The 11157-nt window shown below is 32.0% G+C and overlaps 1 pseudogene; it reads left to right on the top strand.

The window, feature by feature from the left end:
* Positions 1 to 7627: 7627 nt before the first annotated feature.
* On the top strand, positions 7628 to 10376 carry LOC136236010 (protein MIZU-KUSSEI 1-like; annotated as a pseudogene).
* Positions 10377 to 11157: the final 781 nt, after the last annotated feature.

Here is an 11157-nt window from a genome sequence, read left to right as displayed (position 1 = left end):
ACTTAAGATTTGAAGTTCAACTAGCGAATTCCAAACGGAGCCCCGTCCAGTGTGAGCAGATTCACGAACAGCTTCCCAAATCCGTCTCAGCGTGACGGAAGTATCAACCCTCTCATCCTCAAAAATGGACCTATTACGAGCAAGCCATAGAGCCCAAATCGTATTAACAATTGCTCCACAAATCAGCGATTTAAGTATTGAAATGTTGAATAACAGCATGATCAACCAGATTCCTAAGAGTCGAGTATATGTTAATTCGTCTTCCAAACAATGAGCTAACACCATGCCAAATAAATTTGAAAAACCAACAGGAGACAAAAAGGTGTTCCAACGTTTCAGTATCTAACGAGCACAAACTGCAACGAGAAACAACTTGACAGCCATGCAACTGAAGCTGATCATGTGTTGGCAAATACCTAAGATAAGCCTGCCATCCAATAACCGAGTATGCAGGAGGAACACTCTGACACCTTAAAAAATGACTCCAAGGCTGTTGAGTAAGAAGAGATCTAAGCCAAGCGTACATGAGCTTAATAGTTAGAACCCCACTCGTAGCAGGCTTCCAAACACATATATCAACATCGTCCCTACCCCGCCTAATATTCCGCAATCTATTCTCCACATCCGCAGGTAACACATGCAGATTGTGCCAATTATTACCATCCAACTAATCCTCCACCAAATCAAGACAACGACGCTATTGACTAGTAGATAGGCCAACCTGTGCAGCCAGCGAAGGACACATCCAAGCCCCATTCCAAAAATTAAGTTCAGAGTGTTGACCAATCCACCAAAAACAGTGATTCTCTGCGAATTTGAAATGACGAGCAATATATGTTGCATCTGTTGTTTTTATTAGCAGTACCTTTAATGGCTTTTTTTTACTCTTTGTACCTTTAATGGATCATGTATTAGACATAACCTATATTTATGTAAGGTTTTATTCCTTGCCGTTTTCATGCTATCATTGCACTCTTTTTATTATCTAATGAAATTTTAGCATTCTAATAAAAGTCATATCATGAAGGAATATAAAGTACGCATTTATATTTTTATATCTTTTTAATATATAAATATGTATTATATTATTTACAAATAATATTATAAAATGATTTAATTTAATAAAATATAGGCATAACATCCAGTTGACTCCTTAAACTAAAAATTTCGAAATCAATTAGAATTTTAAACTATCAAAATTATCAACTAAATCTTTGAATTCAACAAAAATCACTAATTGAGTCATCATCTTATCTTTAAATTAGAAATTGTGACTATTTAATATGGATTGTAATGATTTCTAGATTGGATCAAAATGGATTTGTGGAAAAGGATCTGAAACTATTCAACCGAATGATTTTGAATAAGGTTTCAATTGATGATTTGAGCTTTCGACAGGGACTCAATTGATGATTCTTACTTAGTTCAAGAACTTGATTGATAATTTTGATCGTTTAAGGGTCTAATTGACTTTGAAACCTTAGTTTTGAGAGCTAGATGAGTATTATGCCTAAAATATAATATATATACTTAAAAATGTGTAAAAAGAATATTTTAACAACAATATCATTGAAACAACCAAAACAAATAAAAATAATGTTTATAACATAAGTAATATAAATAACTAAACTATGAAATAATGTGCTTAAAGTCTTCAATGATATCATGAAAATAAGTAGAAAATCTGATTAAATAAAAGTATACTAAAATAATAAATACAATTCACAAAAAAAAACACATGCGACAATGTTTCAAGCGAATTATAATAAACTAAAAAATAAAATAAAAAATGGGGTTAAGATGCAAAAATACCCCTAACATTTTAGGCAAGGCGCAATTTTATCCCTAACATCTAAAATGGTGTAATTTTACCCCTAACGTTGGAAGCCAAGAGCAATTTTACCCCTAATGTTATAATAAATTGGGTCAATTTGAGAAATAATTCATCAAACTGTCTTCTCGGTCATGAATCTTGTTATCTACACTTCATACGTGTGTCATTTTATCAGTAACAAATGACAAACATTCGTTGGGATGTGAAAAGAAATAAAAAAATAAAAAATATACTGTCTTTTTGTAGGGATTAGACAAAAAAAATTCAAAAAATCCACCGACTTTATAAATATTAATCTCAAATTCTATCATTAAATTATAAAAAACATGAAATCCTTTTTCTAGAACGAATTATTATGCAATTGGTGCAGAATAATAAACAAAAATATATGTGTTTTATAATAGTGTCTGAAATTGACCCAATTTATCAACGTTAGGGGTAAAATTGCTCTTGGCTTCCAATGTTAGGGGTAAAATTACACCATTTTAGACGTTAAGGGTAAAATTACTCCAGTCTCAAAACGTTAAAGGTATTTTTGCACCATAATCCTAAAAAATAGAAAGAAACATTTTTTATTTTTCTTTAGGTGGCTTTTCAAGAGGGCTCAAGGCGGCTTCCAGACAGTTTAGGTGCCGCGTAGGTGGCTAAAAAATGGCTAGGAGGTAAAAATCACCAAGAGAGTCTAGGCAAGAAAAAATTTAAAGGAATTTTCGATTTTGAATGTCGAGATGGAATCTATACGATCGAAGTGGCCTTGTTTCTGAACACCAACTTTTACTTAGTTTATTATATATAATATATATAAACATGTGGCTTATTTTTTATTTGCTACACATATGTCAAATAATTCCAAAAAATAAAAAAGAATTGACTATATAGGAGTATATCTTCCATACAAAAAAAAAGAAAACTTTATAGGAGTATAACTCTATTTTTCTTGAAATTAATACTGACATGTATTTGAAATTCAAATTATATCTGAAAGTCTAGTATGACTTAATAAAAAAAGAAAGATACAATCTATTTAAAAATTAAGGATTGCATAACATATCATCATAAAATAATAATTAAAAAAAGTAAAAAGAAAATAATTAAGATTATAAGAATAAATGTCGTTTTTTTTCCTTCTATCTCCAACTAGGAGAAATTTTATAGTACTTCAAAATTAGTACATCCTATCAATGAAAATTATTTTAAATACCATTACATGGATATGATTGGTGGAAGAAAAAAAAATATACATATGTGTGTTCTGAATTTATTGGTCGGAGTATTATTATAGGAGTACTTTTGTTGGCTCAAAATAAAATAAATTTTATTTTATGTATATAGAATGCTTGGGTTTCGATTTTAGGATATAGTTTATATTTTATCTAGAAAATAAAATAAAAATAAAAATACATTCGTAAACTCACCTCAAGTACGCGAGGCGTGCATTTCTATACGCGGGACGTATACCACACATCCGAAGACGTTCCACTTCAGAGACTCCACCACGCGGGGCGTACCTTCCTTTACGCCACGCGTAAAACGCATGAACAAGGCGCTCCAGGATCAGAAGCACAAACACGCGGGGCGTGCCTTCCTATACGCGGAGCGTATACCAGCCATCCGAAGACGTTCCACTTCAGAGGCTCCACTACGCGGGGCGTACCTTCCTTTACGCCACGCGTAAGATGCATCAACAAGCTGCTCTAGGATGAGGAGCACAAAAACGCGGGACGTGCCCTCCTATACGCCACGCGTAAAACGCATCAACAAGACGCATCAGGTTTAGAGGCTCCATTACGCGGGGCGTAACCAGACTTACGCGGGGCGTGTTCTTTGTCTCGGAAAGCTAGAGGCTAGTTCTCGCCCAGAGCCCGTTTTCGGTCACCGACTTCTCCGAACGCGCCAGGACACAACTACGAGCTCACCCCCACACCTAGGCCCAAGCTTTGAGAATCTCTCCAACCACAAGGTAGTGGAGTGATGTGGCATGGTAGTTAGTGGTGGTTTGTGGAAGTTGAGGAAGTGGGGTGATGTGGCAAGGTTAGAGAGAAAAATAAGGGGCAGTTGATGATTAATTACCAAAATGCCATAATTAATTACCAAAATGTCATTCCAAAAAAACTATAAATAGACCCTCCATTCTTCATAAAAAGACACTCATTCACACACAAAACCCCCTCTCAAAGCTCCAATGCTTAATCTCTAGTTTCTTTTGTTCTCAGTTCTTCAAGTTCTTCCTTTCGTTCTTCATTTTTCTTAGCTTCAATTCCTTCTTTAGTTCTCCTTTAGCCTTAATTCAAGTTCCAATAGCCTCTTTCCAAGTTTTTCAATTCAATTTAGCATTCCCAAGCCTTTAATTTGTTCAATCCTTAGCTAGAATTCTATTTTCAAACTCAGTTTTCCAGATTCGTCCAACTATTTTCAAAGCCCAATTTCGTCCATTTAAATTCATTTTTTTCTTTCGATCCCTCCAACAAAATTGTTCCTGACGTCTTGAATTTCAATCTGGTGTATTTACTTTCCCAATTCCGTGCCCAGAAACTGTAATGACAAGCCAGTCTTTACAGCCCAAATTCTTGTAGATGTTCCGTTTCCAGAATTTCCCAGATTCGTCCAATTATTTTCAAATCCCAATTTCGTCCATTTAAAGTCCGTTTTACCCTTCGGTCCCTTATATAAGTTTGTTCTTGGCGTCCTGAAGTTAAGTTTAGCCTATTCATTTGTCTAATTCCGTGCTTCTAAGCATCCAAACGAGCCTACCAAAGTTGAAGGTTGAATCTGCCCCATTTGCCTACTATACGTTTGGTCATTGCCAAGAGCACATACCGTACGGGCCCGACTGGCTGCAGCTCTCCGAGAACCTCGCACCAACACCAAAATTCAACGTCAATCCGAGATAGCTATTATGGCTCCGAGTTTGTTGTTGAATTTTAATTTATTTTATCGCATTTCAATTCTTTGTATTGATTTGTTTATTATAATTCAATTGATTATCTATATGTTTAATATAGAGATTTTTCAATTGTAATTCATTTCATTTTTAATGCTTACTTTGAACACATGTATTCAAACACTTATTCATATCAATAAATACAAATTTTCCCAAATCTCGTGTCAATTTCACACTTTAATTTCTTTATTTTTACACAACTTCAATTTACCCGCATTAGCTTAAATAAAATTGATTCATCTAGCAAAGTTTCTATAACGGCGCTAGAGACCCAAGAGGGACTTTTTCAATCCTTGCGTCCCTCGCCAATCGCTTCGATTAGAGTTCAAGTTTTGACGCGCAAATTCCATAAACTTAACCATTTGTAATTGAAAAATAATCTTCTCTGGCACGCCGCATCTTAACCACACGTGACAAGGTTGAAATTAGCATATTCGCAAAATATCGCTAACAACTTTAAAAATTTCCCTCCGGACATTTTAGAAGTTAGTTTTTCTACTTCAGGAAAAAAACAAGTTAGTTTATATAATCAGTGGCGGAATCAATAATTCATATTTAGGGAGGCTAATTTTAGGGTTTTATGAAAAAAAAAGATATACTAAAATGAATTCAAAAGTGTTATGAAAATAAAAATTCCATTAAAAGTAATTAATAATTATAACATAATTATATAATTATTTGGAGAATAAAGTTTTAATAAATAGATTTTTTATAAAATAAAATAAAATGAGATTTGTGAGATTTAAATCCATAACTTGAAAGCATACATCTTAAACCAACTCAGCGACTTTAAAATATTGAAATAAAACTGCATACAGTAAATATAAATCAATATTAAGGGAGGGCTACAAAGGGCAGAACTACAGTAAATATAAATCGAATTTATTCAATTCTCAAAACCTTTAACTTATTTTGGAAGTATGATCCAATTTTACTTTCTTGGAAGGAATTTTTGCATGCAATGAGATGATTCAGCTTGTAGAATCCAACCATTTAAGAAAATTAGATCGTGATGGAAGTAACATAAGTAACATAGTAAGAGAGGGAAATATTTCTATTTTGATCAAAGAATGGGTAGGAAACTTGAGTTTGTATTCAGTTTGTCCAATTTTGTATTCAACTTGATAAGGACCAAAATAAAGTGCTATTACTTATGATTAGAGAAATATTTCAATGCATCAATTCACACCTATTGTCTATGAATGGTAGGTAGAATATTTGAATAATGCTATACCCCTTGAATAGTTCTGTCCAAAATGAGCTAATAAAAGTTGGGTCTCTATCATTAACTATTGAGACAGGCAAGCTAATAGAGATTGTAAATGCTGTCCAAGAACAATTGAGCCACATATACATTGTAAGGGTAGCTCAAGCTAATAAAATAAGAAAGAAGAGAGATGTGTGAGGCGGACAAGATGGTGTTTGAATTTTGGTTCTTGTTTTGAGGTTTGTTGGTGATATGAAAGGGTTGAGGTGTAAAAGTACTCCTAACGTTTTGGTTTCGGGAGCAATTTTATCCATAACGTCTAATATGGTGCAATTTTACCCCTAACGTTAGAAGCCAAGAGCAATTTTACCCCTAACATTGATAATTTGGGTCAATTTCAGACACTATTATAAAACACAGACATTTTTGCTCTTTATTTTGCATCAATTGCATATCAATTCGTTCTAAAAAAGGATTTCATATTTTTTGTAATTTAATCATAGAATGACGCACGTATAAAGTGTAGATGACAAGATTCATGACCGAGAGAAGACATTTTGATGAATTATTTCTCAAATTGACCCAATTTATCAACGTTAGGGTAAAATTGCTATTGGCTTCCAACGTTATGGTAAAATTTCACCATTTTAGAGGTTAGGGGTAAAATTGCTCCTGACCCAAAACGTTAAGGGGTATTTTTATACTTTAACCCTTTATAAAATAAATAAATATAAAGACCAAAATAACTTCTTACCATTTGACTATTGGACTGTTTTTAATACCGTTAGTCAGTTTTAACTCTGTTTGCTAACAGAATTAACCACAAAGTACCTATTTATCAAGTTTTAAACCATATATATAGTTTAGGCTTAATAAATCATTTGCCCCCTGAACTTATCCAAAATGGTTAATTGGCCCCTGAACTTTTAAAGTGTCTCGACAGCACCTTGAACTTGCATAAAATGTTCAGTTAGCCTCCTGAACTTACGTAAAATGTAATCAATTAATCACTCGGTTGTAAAAAAGTAAGTCAAATGCGAAAGATATATTACACGTGCCTTAAAATGTTATTACATACTTCACAAAATAGATTAAAACATGTTAAAAAAGAATCTATTACTTATTCAACTATAAAACATTTTCTTCTCTAATATTATAATCACATACCCCGACCTTGGTCGTTTTACTTTTTTAAGATGCGTGCAATATATTTTCCGTGTTTGACTTACTTTTTTACAACCGAGTGATTAATTGGTTACATGTTATGCAAGTTCAGGGAGCTAACTGAACATTTTATGCAAATTCAAGGGGCTGTCGAGACACTTTGAAAGTTCAGGGGCCAATCAATCATTTTGGACAAGTTCAGGGGGCAAATGATGTATTAAGCCTATAGTTTATGTTTGAAAATGACATAAACATAAGAATTATTTTTATACGAAGCATTGGAGATGCTCTAATTATCATTCATTTGCTAATTATATCCAAAAATTGCTATTTCTTCCTAACACTTTTGTGCTCTTCATTGATAATTATTTGTTTAGGCCACAGAGAAACATAGGTTCGGAAAATTCTTAATTGTACACGAGAATTTCAGCGGGTTGAAATATCTTGTAAGAGAGACGTAATTGATCATTACTCACTACTGATGGGTTCTTTCAAAGGACAACGCAATATTTCAGCATGTTTTATTCCACAAATCCACAAGCTATCCTAAAGTTTTTCTTGATTTAATTGTTATTAATTTTAGGGAAAAGTATAAAAATAAACCTTATGTTACACCTGTCTTCGATCGGCACCCTTGTGATTTAAAAGTTTATAAATTAGTACCTTGAGGTTCATTCCGTTAGCAAACACATGCCAAATTGACTAACCGTGTTAAAAGTTCAAGAGAAAATAGTTAATTTTATCCTTATATTTATTTATTTTATAAATTAATTCACCTGATTATCTAATTATCACAAACAAATCCCAAAATTAAAATAAAAAGTAATTACACCCATTTTTCAATCTCTCTTTAATTTCTTATATTTGTTTTTGTTCTTTCTCTCCTCTCTCATCTTTGTTTCTATCATGTGATCCCACATTTGATGTCATTGAAAATTAAATCATTTAATTACTCGTTTTAAAATGGTTTTAATTTGTATATATAATTTCTCATATACTTTGATGGTTCTGGCGAAGAAGATTCCGTCCTACATGCTCAACAAGAGCAACTTTATCCTCAACGACCTTATACTCTTACTCATCATGACCTATCAAACCATAACAAATGGTGTAACCAGTGTTGACTGTAAAAAAACAAGCCCGTTCATGGAGGATTCTCTGTTCTCTCATCCACCTTCTTATCCCTACTTGCATTATGGTATTCTACTGGAATAGAGATAAAGATAAAATATGATACTCCCTCCATTCCATTATATAGGTCATTCTAGCAAATTAGTTTTTTGCCTAAATATAAATCATTCTAGGATTCCAATGCTTATTGCCCAATAGTGACATGAGAGAGAATTTTTTTTTGGTTAACCAATATATTTTTTAATTTGTATGAAATACCCTAGAATGACTTATATAATGAAATGGAGGGAGTAGTAGATAATTATCATTGAATATTTAGTATATGGGATAGGAACAAAGATAAAATAATAAATTTTACTATTTTAACATTATTTAAACTAAATAATATTAATTTGAGTGCTAATATAAACTTTTACAACAGGAGCTTATCTCACTTCTGATACCACCCTCTCATGGTTATAGAATTTGAGGGATATGACTTGTATCTCACTTATCTCCCTAACCTATCTTTAAAATAAACATTAGATAACTAATCTCAGTTTTTTATTATCTCTATCCTTGTTTCTTTATCCCCTCTAATAAATACTTAGTAATTTCATACAACAACAACAATATCCTAAATAAGAGTATCAAAAACTCGCCTCCCCCTCCATTTCAATCACAGGCACTATCTTTGGATTCCGCCGTGGAAAGAGTCAGTTTCTGCATCCAAACAAACTCCAAATCCAACCCAATTCTTCTCATGGAATTTGCTGTGCCGACAGCAGTTTTAGCTAGAGAAATGCAGATTGGTGTTCTACGGATAGCACTAGAATGCAGCAGCACTAAATATTATTCTAGTAATAGTAATAATAAGGGTAATTAATTTATTAGTTCCTATATTTTGACAAAACACATTGTTTAGTTATCATTTGTTTTTGAAAATACAATGACTAAACAGTGTTTTTTGTCAAAATATAGGGACTAATAAATTAATTACGTCTTCTGTCCGATGCCTCTGTGGAGTATGTATTGCAATGGAAAGAAATCTGGGTATGCAGTATAAAGAAAGGCATCAAAGGTAGACATGGAAGCTTTGAAGCTATTGAGTTCAGTTGAGGTAGGTGCAGGAACTATAAGTGGGAAACAGCTAAAGAGTGATGATGAACTCATGTATTTAAGCAGTGGTGGAGCTCGGAGTAAAAGTTTAGGGGGCTGTACTGTATGAAGATTTTTTTTTCAATAACAATATAAACCTTTGATTATTATTGAAATTGTGTTTATATATAAAAGTTAGGCTTTTTTTTGCGACCTATTTTTACTAGTTATTGCTTGAGCTAAAATTTAATTCAATGATTAAATAGTTATTAATTGAAAACTTTAGAAGTAAATTAGAAATTTCTAAATTATAAATACTTAAATTAAACCCAAAATTAGAAATCCCTGAAAACAAACATAATTTAGAAATCCCTACTTTAGTTTAGAAATTACAAAAAGCCTAGAAACAAAATAAATAAAGCAAACTAAAATGAAAACTTAAGAGTGAAAAAGAAAAAAATTGGGTGAATATGGAGTTTTTAGAAAAAATTTCCTATTACTTCTCTTTCTCTTGGCCGAGACTCACTGAAACAAAAAGGAAGAAAGAGAAGCAACATTCACAGAAATGCTCCTAACATTCCTACTGGATGGAAATGGTATTTTTACCCTTCCATCCCCTTATTTTTTTAACCTAGTCCTGCACAACTAAGTTAAAAAAAAAAATAAGCAGTTGCAGAAGAAGATGGGTTATCCATCTTCTGCAGCTGCAGCCGCCATGGTTGGAAGCGCCCCTGGCGAAGCCAGGAAGAAAACCCTCTATATGGAGGTTTTTTCGGCAGGGCCGGAAGGTCGGCCGATCCTCCCCGTCCCCTCTCGCTCCGCCCCTATATTTAAAGGCTAATTTTGCTAGAGTTTCAGGATCATCACAAGCTCAATCTTTCCATTTGATTGATCCTGTTGATGGCATTGGTCAAGCTTGTATTGAAAATCTCACAAAAACAAGAGAAGAGAGAGAAAAATTAATAAAGATGAGAGATAAAGATGAGAGAATAGAGAAAAAGAAGAAAAAAATAACAAATTAAAAAGAGATGAAAAAGATGGTGTAATTGATTTTTATTTTTTTATTTTGGAATTTGTTTGTGATAATTAGATAATAAGGTAAATAATTATAAAATCCTCATGTTTTTACATAACAAATTAGTAAGTCCATCATATTATTATAAGGTGCTTAAGTTTCGTTTTAATCAAATCTTTAGTCATTCCATTTGTTTTTTAGATGAAAGTACAAAATTATCCTTAGTTATATACATTAAAAGTTTTATCTTTTAGTTTCAAATATAATCTAAATAGTTGTAATGATGTTTTTGAAATATGTACACCAAAATTGATATATACTTGTGTATACTAATCATAAAAAAATATATATATATATATTATTTATTCTTTTAATACTAACATTAATATTATGAACTTTCGATTGGATAAAAAAATCAGATTCTATTTGTTGATTCATAAAATTTATTAGAGATAAATAAAGATTACTTTTTATAATTTTATATAGTTTTGCTTCTATTTTATTAATTTTTAAAATATTTTCATTTACTTTTTTTTAGTGAATAAATTTTATGTTACTAAATTAAACTCTATAATTATATAAAACTTAATACAGTTAAACCTCGATAAATGAATATTCGATAAAGTAATAACCTCGATTATATAATAAATTCTTCCGGTCCCGACTTGGGCCAATGGACTAAAGTAATAACCTCGCTAAATGCATTAAGTAATAAAAAATATTTAAATCCTTAAGGGCCCAATGAAAATATAAAGTAATAATTATTAAATTACATACAATATATATAT

Source organism: Euphorbia lathyris, chromosome 7 (genome assembly GCF_963576675.1).
Source record: "Euphorbia lathyris chromosome 7, ddEupLath1.1, whole genome shotgun sequence".
Taxonomy (NCBI): Eukaryota; Viridiplantae; Streptophyta; class Magnoliopsida; order Malpighiales; family Euphorbiaceae; genus Euphorbia; species Euphorbia lathyris.
This window is presented reverse-complemented; position numbering and strand designations above follow the sequence as displayed.